The sequence below is a fragment of the Miniopterus natalensis genome, chromosome 14 (genome assembly GCF_054644295.1).
Source record: "Miniopterus natalensis isolate mMinNat1 chromosome 14, mMinNat1.hap1, whole genome shotgun sequence".
Taxonomy (NCBI): domain Eukaryota; kingdom Metazoa; phylum Chordata; class Mammalia; order Chiroptera; family Miniopteridae; genus Miniopterus; species Miniopterus natalensis.
In genome coordinates, this window is record NC_142094.1 from 20,541,893 (window position 1) to 20,555,007 (window position 13,115).

Below are 13,115 nucleotides of genomic sequence, written 5' to 3' on the forward strand. Positions count from 1 at the left end.
GGGAGGGAAAGAGAAAGAGAGAGAGAAACATCAATGTGAGAGGAACACATCGATTGGTTGCCTCCCACACGTATCCCAACCCCAGGCAGGGAATCAAGCCTACAACCAAGGCACATGCCCTTGGCCAGAATCAAACCCGGGACCCTTCAGTCTGTAGGCTGGCAATCTAACCACTGAGCCAAGCTGGCTAGGGCCCTTTCAATTTTATAAATAGTATTTTAACTCATATAGGCAAACCACAAAAGCAATTTTATAATATTAATATGAAATACTTACTTGCAGACCTTGTTATATAAATCCAAAAGGAGAGTGGCAGATCACTTTAAGGAGAGAACTCTATCTTACACTAACACCCAAGGATTGAAAGAAAATATGAAATCTCAACTGGTGATATGGGGACTGTCTGCTGACCCTGGGGTCTATCTGAACATTCCTGCAATACTCCAACAAAACTCAGAAATGAGTCTGGCTGAAAAATCCTGGTATGAACCAGATGTTTTCGAGAAAGGAAAATGAGCCTATGACTTTGAATTTACCACCAGCCTTGTTGTTTTCTGTTCTGTCCCAAAGCTGTGGCCAGTCAGCCAAAAATTCTAGCATTTTCTTTTCCTAACCAGACTGTGGATTTAAGAAACTAGTTGGCAAAATGGAGTCAGTCCATTGATCAATGAAGTCTGCACTCAGTCTGTCACTAAGTATGAACATCATGTTACTGCTAACATTAACTATCCAAAAATCTTTTTTTTTGAAGCCTGCTTTAGATCTAGGATAGGAAAAATGAAGCCAAAAGATTAATTACAGCCTGGCCGGACGTGGCTCTGAGGTTGAGCGTCGACCTAGGATCCAGGCGATTGGGGTTCGATTCCTGGTCAGGGCACATACCTGGGTTGCAGGCCCCATCCCCAGTCGGGGGCATGCAGGAGGCAGCTGATCAATGACTCTCTCCTCATTGATGTTTCTATCTCTCTCTCTCCCTCTCCCTTCTTCTCTCTGAAATCAATAAAGATATATTTTAAAAAGAAAAAGATTAATTATACAGTTACCATATAATATAAAGAATAAAATTATAGTATATATATATATATAGAAAAGACTTCCTATATTAAAGGTGGGTTTAAAAGGGATTGGGTTAAAATAGTTTTCAAATATATATATAAAACTGTCAAGGGGAGAAATGAAAATGATGAGCTATAGCATAACCTACAAAAACAAATGGCTGGATTATTGGAAAGAGCTGCAGAGTTTAATTATACTGCTGAATAGTACCTTGCTCAAGTTCTCAGAATCAGCTGCCATCAGGCACCAAGAGAACTTCAAGTAGAAGTAACACTACAAAGAACAAGGTTAGTTTCAAGTCTAATTAGTTGGTCTCAAATTCTATCATGCATATACTAAATCTTTTATGATTTCTTCATAGCTACTTTCCAATAAGGACATCTGCCCCTCTAGGTGCTAATGCAAAATGAAATTTTTTTTTTTTTTAATATATCTTTATTGATTTCCGAGAGAAAGGGAAAGGGAGGAGGAGAGAGAGAAACACCAATGATGAGAGAATCATTGATCGGCTACAGCCCACAACCCGGGCATGTGCCCTGACCAGGAATCAAACTCCGATCTCCTGGACCTAGGTCGACGCTCAAACGCTGAGCCACGCCCGGCTGGGCAAAATGAATTTTTACTTGTCAAAGTTTCATTCATTTGCTTCTAAGTTCATAATATACGAATTTATATCATGAAGCTTATATTGCAGGCTTCTAGAAGTAGAAACTTACGACTTGTATAGCACCTTAAATCAGGGGTGGGGAAAGTCTGGCCAGTGGGCTGTATACAGCAGTGAAATCATTTGGTCTGGCCCTGCCAAGGCAATTGCAGGCGGGACTCGAAATTCAATAAATCTAGGATCTTTTTTCATAGCTAATTTTTAAGTTGATAATTTTGTATGTCCTGTGAGTGATGTCATAAATATCCAAATGGTTGTTGGCAGAAAAAAGATTCCTCACCCCTACCTTAAATGAACAAGTACAGAAAAAAATGTTTCCAATGATTAGAACACTGCTGATACACAGTAGGTACTAAATATAAATATTTGTTGAATGAATTAAAAAATGTATTATAGTTAAGTTTACCACCTCCTCTCATAAAGCACTTATATTAAAAGGGCTCTAGGAACCTTTCTCTAAACAGCTCATCACCAGGCAACAACATAAACACAATGTGATGATCAAGTGGCTCTCGCTCTCCCACTCACATTCCCACACTCACACACCCATCTGATACCAAAACCAAATATAGGATACTTGTTCCCTTAATTTCCCCAACTTCCTACCTTATAAAATTCTTAGTAGTATTTACAGCTTTGCACTCTTTAAAAATCAGCTCCGGAATTGCCCAAAGAGCAAGCAGCCATTCTAACTACATCTTCAGGAAAAAGATCTTTCCTAACTCAGGCACCCTGGTGCTTTCTGTCTCCTACATGGATAAAATCAATCCCTGCAATTTATTGACAGTCCAGATCCTGCCCATGGACAACAGATTCTTTTGAAATTAATGGCTCTTCATTATTATGCATACCTATATGTGTGGAAGTTGTTGGACAAGACATATGTCTGACTTATCTTCTACTGTGTCCTACCTGAGCCCTGCGAGGTATAATTTTCACACAGTCACTTTGGTCCATGAATATAGGTAGGGACTCAAAGAACACATAAAAACCACAGCTATTAAGTTATAAACAAAAACACTAACCGGTGGTGACCAGCAGGTTGTGACTATCAGAATCATATTTATTTCTGAGCATTACTTACCTAATCAAAAGCCTAGTAGTCTAAAAAATGGCTAAAATGTATATAAAAATGCTAAGAACCTCTAGGGGGAAATGGTAATGCAACAGAGTATAAGTAAAATAGAATTGCAAGCCTGAAGAAATCCCTATGATGACAAAGATGGACAGAGTACACAGGAAAAATAGGAACAAGTAGAAACAAGACTAATCAAACGGAAGTTTTAGCTACAAATAATCCATAAGCAACAATCAACTTGAAAGCCTGGCACAGGAAATGTCAACAGCAGTGACCACTGACCATAGGAAACATGGGCACTCTCCTTACAGTACAGATGCCTTCCTTTCCACCTGGTATGAAAATACATTCCACTTTCAAAAGAAGACTGTTTCTATGTGTTTATCCTTCTCAGTGAATGTCTACAAACCACAGGGGCATATTTTTGACATAATATGCTTATGTCTCTTGAAACCTACATTTAGTCGTGGTCAATTAATGCTGCTCTCTCAAGAGCTCAATTAGTGAACTCATTAACTGTTATATCTGAGGGGGGGAGATTGTGTTTATAATTAAATATACAAATAAACACATTAATAACTATACAGTTATTAACAACTATTGAAATATGCTGGAACAGCCTACATTATGCCAAATACAACTAGAATCTTTTTAGGCATCCACTAAGTCTTTGCCTGTTGGATCTAGAAATTCTCCTCTCTCATGCTCTTGTGTCTGCATCACAACTGGATTAGGATCTGTCCAGAAAGACAGTTTTAAGAGATACAATCACACCTAAGAGCAGCACACAGGTTGCACAAGCAAAGGAGCAAATGACTCATGGTACCTGCTGGTTTGAACCCAACTGTGTACTACACTAGTTTTTATGACCTTGCTGGAATCAAAGTTAGAAATCAAGAAAAATAACAAGTCAAACATAAATAAGAGTAAGAGTCAGAAGTGAGAAACACAGTACTGAAATCACAATCCTGAAGCTTGGTTCAAAAAATTCCAACGAAATTGGTAAGTTTTGTTTTGGGAAAGCCATTCCTAGTAGGATATTCCATCATGTCACTATTATGATCAGTCACGAACCATGGGGCTTCCTATTTTGAGGTAACCGAAGAGAAAGCTCCACACTACAAGGGCGAGAGGGTTCTTTTCCAAGCGGCTCTTGCAGTGTAACAAGAGAGCTATTACTAATCGACTCGCAGAAAAACACCGACGGAGAGGACCAAAGCAGAGAAACAATAAAAGCCCTAATTCTCTTCACTGGCTAACCTCATATACTGAGCCTACTTTACGAGGAAAGAGGCTGAAAAACCACATACCCCTAAACCCTACTCCCACAAAAAGACTACAGAAGCATAAAAAGTTGGCTTTCTTTAAAAATGGAAAAATTTCCTCTATGGCATAAACAGAGAAGCCTGAAGGACTGCTGCAAAGAAGGCTATTAAAATACTGAATTTGCTTACAACTGAAAATAATACTTTTAGCTAGAATTCAAAGAAAAAAGCATATACATAGTCTGACTTTATCACCTGTCCGATTCCCAACACTTAGGATTTTTAAACATCCTATTTGACACAATACAATTTAACAAGATTCAAATTTTGCTAAGCATAATCCCAAATATTATTATTATTTTATTCAAAATACATTTTATGTTACTCAATAGTATAATAAAAAATACAGTAAAATTCTAAGTATATGTAAGATAAACACAAAAATTATAAAAACTGCAATTAGTGGGGAGGGGAAGCCCTCTTTGCGGTGGCAGCTGACACACACTGTGGCCCAGGACCTGTCACAGGCCTCGCAGGCGCTGAAGCAAGCGGCTCACATGCTGCAGGTGGTTCTTCATCTTGAAGTTCAGTGAAAGCTGAGCGTAGGGCCCGCCAGTCAGCAGTGCTGCTGAGGATGTTCTCGGGCAGCTGGTCATTGGAGATGAGGATGTGGTTTAGCTTGTCAAACAGGGTCTTCCTAGGGAGCTGCAGCTGCCTCCGCGGGTCCGGGCAGCGCTCCTTGTCCAGGATGTGGGCTCATTTGTTCTGTGGCCACACTGGCTGCAGCTCCTTCAGAGACGTGCTCTGGCCCAGGCCGTTGGCCTGCTTCCCCTCAGACCTGATAGAGGGGAGGACAAGAGACTCAGTCTTAGTGATGTGCCCTTTGGGAAGCAGCTTCTTGGTGAACACATCCAGGGCGGAGGTCTCTGCCTCCAGGCTGTCCACCGGCTATGCCTGCTGTGCCCCAGGAGTTGGCGTGCTTTGGGCCACCCAATCTAAGACTTTTTTGCTGGGCTGCTTGCCACCCAGGGCCTGTGTCTTCTCAGGCACTTGGGCCAGCCTCAGAGGCTCCTTCTGTCCCCTGGCACTGTGGATGCTCCCCATCTCCATCTTCCAGCTGGAGTGTGACAGGCCTCTGAAGCAGGGCCTGAGCTTGGGCTTAGGGATGCTGAGGATGCTATCATCATCATCATGATCCTCCATGCCTGGGCCACTGTCACTGGGGTTCTCCAGCGTGTCATTCAGAAGATCCTGGTTCACCTCCACCTCAGGGACATGCTCCGCAGAGTCTTGCTTCGAGTCCTGCACTTCCTCCAACACTGACCCTGAGCAGCCTCGCCAGGACTTTTTGCTTGAAGGCTGGCTGCCCGGCCGTGGGCATCATTCTTATTTTCTATCTCTGCTCCTTCTTAGGCTCCCCCACATCGAAGTTGTCCTCATCCAGGTCCTGCCCCTGCGCGGCATCATCGCTGGCTTCCTGCTCAGATGAGAAGCTCTCAGACTCCCCCTCGGAGTAGTTATCCGTGGACTTGGCCTGGGGGCCAGTCTGCATGGTGCTGTCCTCGTGGTCGATGGGGGCTGGACAGGGAGGAGATCCAGATCTCAGCTATCTTGGAGGAAGCCTCCTTTATGCTGCTGCAGAGGCGCAGCACCTGGCCACCCTGGGGGGGGGGGGGTCGCTGCATCACCTCAGCCATGTGGATGGTACCCACGGCCAGCATCTTGTAGCCCAGGACGATCTGGCTCCTAAAGCATTTCCTCTCCGGCAACAGGATCTGTAGCTTGTTGCCTTCTCTCTTGAGGATGTGGGGGTACTGCAAGGAGAAGGTCAGCTCCAGGTCTGTCTCCACTTGTCCACTGGGGGCAGGACAATCTCCTGGGACATAGGGATGCTCTTGGAGCCCTGCATCTTCACAGCAATTGCCACGGAAATAAGCTCATTCTCCAGCTCCTCGAAGACCACCAGCTTCTTTATGGTCAGGGTGCACAACCTAGGCACGCAGGTGGGGCTGGAGAAGTCCAACTCCCAGGGACCGAACTGGCTCAAGGTCACCAGCATGTTGAGCATGGGGGGCGCACTGGCCAGGCCCATGGGTAGTGATGAAGCTGCAGCTGCTTGCAACTTATAGGTCCTTTTTCTATTAAGGGCTGATGGTTTCTTCCCCTGAGCCTGTGTTGCACTCTTGTGGATGTGTGGGGCACCTGTGCCTCCTGCAGGGGGATGGAGTTGAGGTCCCCATCTGTCAGCTCCTGTCCATTCTCCTGTGTGGAGCTCTCAGGTGATCTTGAAAATGGCCACTGATGTCGAGGATGAGGGTTGAACCAACGCTGGAAAAATCTAGAAGAATTCTCACTACACAGTCTCTGGAAGCAAGAGCCCCAATCACTGGCAATACAGCAAGAAAACATCTTGCACTCTCAAATGTCTCTTGCCAAGTGAGCTGGCCATTGGGCTGTTGCTAGTATGTGGGTACCTGGTTACGGGGGTTCCAAGTTCTACTGGGAAGTGACCTCACTTCCTGGGATCGCCTTCCCTGAGTCCCCTCATCTAACAACAGCTATACAGACAGTCCTGTGGGCCACTGACTGCTAACCCCCTTCTCCATGGAATACCATACTGTACACAGTGACACCAACACCCCCCTCTCCACAGCCCCCTTGAAGGTCTGGTGCATGCTAGGACCCAGACTTGAGGAGACAGACCTGGGTTCAGACTCACCTCCTCATTCTTACTTTTTAAAAAAATTTGTCTTTATTGTTGAAAGTATTACAAATGTGCCTTTTTCCCCCCATTGATCCCCTCCACCCTGTACCCCTCTCCCCAGGCTGTCACCCCACTATTATCTGTGTCCATGGGTTATGAGCATATACATATAAATTCTTATGTTACTCTCTCCCCACGCACCCACCCAACCCCGCCTTCCCCCTGAGATTCATCAGTCTGTTCCATGCTTCTATGTCTCGGGCTCTATTTTGTTCATTGGCCTATTTTGTTCATTAGATTCCATATATGAGTAAGATCATGTGACACTTGACTTCCCCTAATTGGTCTATTTCACATAGTATAATAGTCTCCAGGTCCCACCATGCTCTCTCAAAGGGTAAGGGATTCTTCATTTTTACAGCTGCATAGTATTCCATTGCGTAAATGTCCAAGAAGATGCTTGATATAATTTCAGTCTTCTTGAACTTGTAAAGATTTGTTTTGTGTCCAAATATGTGGTTTATCTTTGAGAATGTCCCATGTGCACTCGAGGAGAATGCATATTCTGCAGCTCTGGAGTGGAATGTTCTGTAAATTTCAATTACATCCATCTGATCTAGTATGTCATTTAGAGTCACTGTTTCCTTGTTGATTTTTTGTCTGGAGGATCTATCCAGTGAAGTCAGTGGGGTGTTAAAGTCCCCTACTATGACTGTACTGCTGTCGAGCTCTCCATTAAAGTCCTTCAGAAGTCTTTTTTTTTTCCCAGCCTGTGCAAGTCTTTTGTTCTAAAGTGAGACTCTTGTAGACAGCATATATTTGGGTCTTGTTTTCTTAACCATTCAGCTACCCTATGTCTTTTAATTGGCACATTAAATGCATTTATATTTAAGGTTATTATTGATAGATCCTTACCTACTGCCATTTTATTTCTTTATGCCTATGTTTCTCATTCTCTCTATTTCAACTTCTAATTACAGCAGTCCCTTTAACATTTCCTGAAACACTAGTTTGGTGGTGATAAATTCCTTTAGCCTTTTGTTGTCTGGGAAGCTCTTTATTTCACCATCTACTTTGAATGATAGCCTTGCTAGATAGAGTAGTCTTGGTTTCAGATCCTTGTTTTGCATTATCTTGAATACTTCATGTCATTCCCTTCTGGCCTGTAGAGTTTCTGATGAGAATCAGCTAACAGCCTTATGGGAGCTCCTTTGTAGGTAACAGCTTGCTTTCTCTTGCTGCCTTTAAGATTCTCTCTTTGTCTTGGATTTTTGGCATTTTAATTATGTCTGGGCATGGGCCTTTTTGGCTTCTTCTTGCTTGGGACTCTCTGTGCCTCCTGGACTTGTGTGACTTTTTCCTTGACCAGGTTAAGGAAGTTTTCTGCCATTATTTCTTAAAACAGGTTCTCTAACCCTTGCTTACTTTCGACCTCTTCTGGCATTCTGATGATGTGAATATTGTTACATTTCATGTTGTCCCACAGCTCCCTTAAACTGTCCTCCTGTTTTTTAATTGTTTTTTCTTTTTGGGTCTCTGATTGAGTGATTTTTTTCTACCCTATCTTCTAATTTGCTGATCTAATTTTCAGCTTCCCCTAATCTGCTGTTCATTCATTCCAATGTTTTTTATTTCTACTATGTCATTCTTACTTTCTTTCATAGTTTCTATATCTTTTTTCATGCTGTTGAGCATCTTTATGATCAGTATTCTGAACTCTATATCTGATAGACTGCTTATCTCCATTTCATTTAGCTCTTCTTCTGGAGAATTCTTTTGTTCTTACATTTGGGGCTTGTTTTTTGTCTCCCCATTTTGGCTACCTGTTTGGATTTGTTTCTATGTATTAGGTAGATCTGCTAGGACTCCCAGTCTTTTGGATGGTCTCTGGTGCAGGCCAATGTTACACGCTGTTTCTAACTGGCCTTGAGTACCCTGTTTGAAGTTTTCCACACTCCATAGCTTCTAGTTTCCTCTGCTGGGGGTGGGTGTGCTTGGACAGGACCAAGATGTGCACCAAGGTCTGCTTTTCCAAGCCCTGGATCCAGAAGCACATCAGGCAAAGACTCAAAGCACTCAGAGTCTGTTATTCAGTCTCTTAATGAGCCTCAGGCTATAGAAACTCTACAGGGTGGGGTGGCTGATTGTTATCAGTCTCTTAAGGAGCCTCAGGCATATGACCTACATGCTTCACTAAGAAGACTAAGAAGCTTTGGGGAACAATATAGTGAACACAGTAGCGAATTATAAACAACTTTTTGGAAACTTTTTATAAACAATGAAAGCAACCATCCTCTGAAAGCTCTTCAACAAAATGCTAAGAGAACCATTTCTCCAGCATTACTGTCTCAAACAGGGAACAGCTTCATGTTGACATCAAGTAACAATGTCCCAGACTGTCCACCATTTAGATTGCTAAATGCCTGGCCTAAAAATCATCAAAAGGGCACTGTTAAGCGGCAAAGGAAGCATAGTAATAACTCTCTTCACTGACATGTTACATATTTTAAAACTGTGTGAGAGAACTGCAGCATTTAAATCATTAGAATCCTAAGCTAAAATTTACTGAGATAATAATGAGGAAAGGAGGTGTGGCTCAGAGTTTTGTTTACAGCCTACTACTAAGGCAGCTTAGCAACATTTTTCCTAAACATCTCTAGGAGGCAAGTATTGGTCATAATCTTTCTTTCCCAACATGCATAAAGGGCCAAGCTTGGTGTCTGGGGGATCAAATAGAACCATCTGAGGGAAAACAAAAGATGTCTGGGTTAGAAAGAAATATTTTCCTAAGAAAATGCAACTTTTCCACTTTCACTTTCTTTTTGAACTAGCAGCCTTTACAAATACAGGGAGACTAGGCAGCAGCAGTCAAGGTGGGGTGGGGGGATGGGGTAGGGAATGAACCATAGAAATAAGTCAGAATCTTACTATTTAATAACCCAAACCTGGAACTGGAGATGAATCTTGGCTTGCAGAATGATCTGCCAAAGCCCAACCAACTTTCACTGTCACCATCCACAGAACTACAAAAAGGAATAAAGGCAAACATTAAGCAAAGCACTTTCCCAAAGATGTACAAAATTCACGTATCCAACTTTCACATGTACACACACCTCTCAATACACACAAAGGGTTTTAAACACTAAAAATGTTTACATTAATTTACTATTATTTTTGAAATTTTCAAAATTAAAGTATTAAATTGTATTGATTTGCAAAACAAGAATATCTGTTTATGACTTCTTTTGCTTTTTTAAAAATAGAGCAATACACATGGGGATGTCAAGTACAGCATAGGGAGCATAGTCAATAATATTCTAATAACTAGGCGTGGTGCTGGATGGGTGCAGGATTTATTGTGATGATCATGTATTAAATTATGTAATGTTTGGTCACTGGGGTATATCAAATAAAAAAATACAATTAAAAAATGATAAAAAATAGAGCAATACATAGCTTTGTAAAAACTAAAATTAAATACAGAAATATATAACATGGAAAGTGACAGTTCCCTGTAATCCCATCCCCCAGAGACAATCATTACTAACAGTTTAAATGCCAGGATTCTACAATGTTCTATAATTACAAAACCTCAAGGGATGAGTATCCACAAATATGTATAATAGAGAATCTTCTCTAACCCCACACCCCCAACAACAGATACTGAAATACTCTTTACAATGTCCCTGCCAAGTGTTCAGCCAGCCTCTGCTTGAACAAATTCTTTGACAAGGACCTGACTACCTTCTAAGGCAGTCCACTCCATCTTATAGCATTCTTGTTCTAATAACTTCTTGTCAGATCATCCTGGTTTCTCTCTAAAATATGTCTCTTTTCAAATAAGGTAACCCAGAAATGAACCCAATACTCTAGAGAACAATCACAGTCCTCGTTCTTGATGCTGCTTCTATCAACAGAGCCCAAATCACACTGTGGTTTCACACTGAACATTCTGTCAAATGAAACCCCTCAGGTATTTTTCATGTTACCTGCTATATAACATCCATCTACAGTAACACTTATTTTTGGAATCACATGTGAAATTTTTTTAAAAAAATATATCTTTATTGATTACAGAGAGAGGAAAGGAGAGGGAAAGAGAGAGATAGAAACATCAATGAGAGAGTCATTGATCGGCTGCCTAGCCCGCAACCCGGGCATGTGCCCTAACCGGGAATCAAACCCCGATCGCCTGGATCCTAGGTCGATGCTCAACCATTGAGCCACGCCCAGCCAGGCCACATGTGCAATTTTACACATATACATGTTCAATACATCTTGATCAATTTAGCCCATCCTTTAGTCTAATAACTAGTTTCAATCTTTATTTTGAAAAAACAACACATTAAATATACAACTTACTGCCAGCTTCAGGTCATATGTAGAACTGCAAAACAAGTCATCGATATTTCATCCATGTTATTAATAAAAATGTGGGATGCTACAATACTACTCAGCTATAAGAAGGATGAAAATTCTGATATATGCTACAATATAGATGGACCTTGACAACATTATACTTAGTGAAATAAGCCAGACACAGAAGGACAAATATTGTGTTATTTACATGAGGTACCTAAAATAGGCAAAATCCTAGAGACAGAAAGAAAAACAGAAGTTACTATGAGATGGGGGAAGGAAAGTTGTTGTTTAATTGGTATAGAGTGGTGGGGGGATGATGAAAAAGTTTTAGGTATAGATAGTGGTGATAGATACATGACAATGTGAACATATTTAATGTTACTGAATTGTGCACTTACAAATAGTTAAAATAAATACTATGTTACATATATTTTACCACAATAAAGAAAAAAAGGAATGAATTATTGATACATGCTGAGTAGAGGGAAAAAAAAAAGCCAATCTCAAAAGGTGACACATTGTATGAGTCCATTCTTGAAATGACAAACCTATAGAATTGGACAGATTAGTGGTTGACGAGGGTTAGGAAGTAGGAAGGGAAAAGATGGAATTGGTGATAAAAGGACAAAAGGGATGATCCTTGTGATGACACCGTGATGTATCTTCACTGTGGTGGTGGTGATACAGAAGCCTATACCTGTAACAAAATTGCAAAGAACTAAATACACACGCTCACATACACACATGCAAATGTGAAATAAAACTGAGAAAATGGAATAATATCAATGGATTGTTTCAATGTGAATATCCTGGTTGGGATATTGCACTACAGCTTTGAAAAAGGTTACCACTGGGGAAAGTGGAGAAGGGCACACTAGATCTCTCTGCAATATTTCTTACAACTGCATGTGAATCTATAAAGGCATATCTTCTTTTATTGTGCTTCAGAGATATTGTGATTTCTACAAATAGAAGTCTACCAGCACCATTTTTCCAACAGCATTTGCTCACTGCATGTCTCTGTGTCACATTACGGTAATTCTCACAATATTTCAGACTTTTCATTATTATTATCATTGTTATGGTGATCTATGATCAGTGATCTTTGATGTTACTATTGTAATTGTTTTGGGGTACCATGAATTGTGTCCATAAAGTGATGGCGAACTTAACTGGTAAATGTGTGTGTTACAATTGCTTACCAACCAACCATTCCCCCATCTCTCTCCCTTTCCCTCAAGGACTCCCTATTCCGAGACACACCAATATTGAAATGAGGGCAATTAATAACCCTACAATGGCCTCTAAGTGTTCAAGTGGCAGGAAGAGTGGCACATCTTTCACTTTAAACCAAAAACTAGGAATGATTAAGCTTTATGAGGAAGATATGTTGAAAGCTGAGAGAGGCCAAAAGCTAGGCTTTTTGTGCCAAACAGCTAAGTTGTGAATGCAAAGAAAAGTTCCTTGAAGGAAATTAAAAGTGCTACCCCAGTGACCACAGGAATAATAAGAAAGTTCAACAGCCTATTGCTGATATGGAGAAAGTTTCAGTGATCTGGATAGAAGATCAAATGAGCCACAACATTCCCTTAAGCCAAAACCTAATCCAGAGCAAGGCCCTAACCCCCTTCAATTCTATGAAGGCTAAGGGAGGTGAAAAAGTTGCAGAAGTATGAAGCTAACAGAGAGTGACTCATACTGAAAGAAGACGCCATCTAGGACTTTCATAGCTGGAGAGGAGAAGTCAATGCCTGGCTTCAAAGCTTCAAAGGACAGGCTGACTCTCTTGTGAGGGGCTAATGCAGCTGGTGATTTTAAGTTGAAGCCAATGCTCACCATTTTGAAAATCCTAGGGCCCTTAAAATTATGCTAAATCCACTCTGCCTATGCTCTATAATGAAACAACAAAGCCTGGATGACAGCACATCTGTTTACAATGTAGTTTACTGAATATTTTAAGGCCACTGTTGAATCTACTGCTTAGAG

At 41.3% G+C, this 13,115-nt stretch overlaps 1 protein-coding gene and 1 pseudogene across 1 annotated transcript in view; both read right to left on the reverse strand.

Annotated features, from left to right (window-relative positions):
* The window catches only part of MCU (mitochondrial calcium uniporter), a 166,933-nt gene that overhangs the window by 117,300 nt on the left and 36,518 nt on the right, over nucleotides 1-13,115 (reverse strand). The gene's annotated exons all lie outside the window — the stretch shown is intronic.
* On the reverse strand, nucleotides 4,523-6,155 carry LOC107545790 (phosphofurin acidic cluster sorting protein 2 pseudogene; annotated as a pseudogene).